Source organism: Schistocerca americana, chromosome 10 (assembly GCF_021461395.2).
Source record: "Schistocerca americana isolate TAMUIC-IGC-003095 chromosome 10, iqSchAmer2.1, whole genome shotgun sequence".
NCBI lineage: Eukaryota > Metazoa > Arthropoda > Insecta > Orthoptera > Acrididae > Schistocerca > Schistocerca americana.
Window position 1 is genome coordinate 150,818,638 of NC_060128.1, and position 1,577 is coordinate 150,820,214.

The window sequence follows — 1,577 nt, forward strand, 5'->3', positions numbered from 1 at the left end:
ATATTTCGTACTGTAGTGTAACATCTGTCGAAAAATGTCAATCAGACCACCACTTTTGTGGTATTATAATTTCGTGGTTTGACATATATACTAAGATGGTATCTCTTCTTTCGGACATCATACAGAACAGATACCATCGGTGACCATGCAACTCGTTAGAATGAAATTACAATGAAATGAACACCCTTAGCTGCTTACAGGCGTTGACATACGTCAACGGGGACAGATGAAAATGTGTGCCCCGACCGGGATTCGAACCCGGGATCTCCTGCTTACATGGCAGACGCTCTATCCATCTGAGCCACCGAGGACACAGAGGATAGCGCGACTGCAGGGATTTATCTCTGGCACGCCTCCTGCAAAACCCACATTCTCAAGGTATTGTAATTTTTGTAATTTCATTCTAACAAGCTGCTGGTCACCGTTGGTATCTGTTCTTTCGAATATATATATATATATATATATATATATATATACAGGGTGATTCAAAAAGAATACCACAACTTTAGGAATTTAAAACTCTGCAACGACAAAAGGCAGAGCTAAGCACTATCTGTCGGCGAATTAAGGGAGCTATAAAGTTTCATTTAGTTGTACGTTTGTTCGCTTGAGGCGCTGTTGACTAGGCGTCAGAGTCAGTTGATGCTAAGATGGCGACCGCTCAACAGAAAGCTTTTTGTGTTATTGAGTACGGCAGAAGTGAATCGACGACAGTTGTTCAGCGTGCATTTCGAACGAAGTATAGTGTTAAACCTCCTGATAGGTGGTGTATTAAACGTTGGTATAAACAGTTTACAGAGAATGGGTGTTTGTGCAAAGGGAAAAGTTCTGGACGGCCGAGAACGAGTGATGAAAATGTAGCACGCATCCAGCAAGCATTTGTTCGCAGCCCAGGAAAATCGACTCGCAGAGCTAGCAGAGAGCTGCAAATTCCACAATCAACTGTATGGAGAGTCCTACGAAAAAGGTTAGTTACGAAACCTGAACGTCAACTACCCGAGGCGATGGATCGGCCGCCAGGCAGCCCGTGACAGAGCACTTCATCACTGGCCTCCAAGAAGCCCTGATCTTACCCCCTGCGATTTTTTCTTATGGGGGTATGTTAAGGATATGGTGTTTCGGCCACCTCTCCCAGCCACCATTGATGATTTGAAACGAGAAATAACAGCAGCTATCCAAACTGTTACGCCTGATATGCTACAGAGAGTGTGGAACGAGTTGGAGTATCGGGTTGATATTGCTCGAGTGTCTGGAGGGGGCCATATTGAACATCTCTGAACTTGTTTTTGAGTGAAAAAAACCTTTTTAAATACTCTTTGTATTGATGTATAACAGAAGGTTATATTATGTTTCTTTCATTAAATACACATTTTTAAAGGTGTGGTATTCTTTTTGAATCACCCTATATATATATATATATATATATATATATATATGGCTCACCGGCCACTTGACCATCTTCTTCTTCTTTGCGAATGCACAAACAGTGCCCGAACTCTTACGGGAATCGGCAACGCGCCGCGAGTAATGAGTATAATGGGCGGGGGCAGTACGAATGTACTGCGGGACAATACATT

At 42.7% G+C, this 1,577-nt stretch overlaps 1 non-coding gene across 1 annotated transcript; it reads right to left on the bottom strand.

The window, feature by feature from the left end:
• Positions 1–237: 237 nt before the first annotated feature.
• Positions 238–311, bottom strand: Trnat-ugu. Its single transcript has one exon. It is a non-coding gene; the product is annotated as a tRNA-Thr (tRNA).
• Between the last annotated feature and the right edge of the window lie 1,266 nt (positions 312–1,577).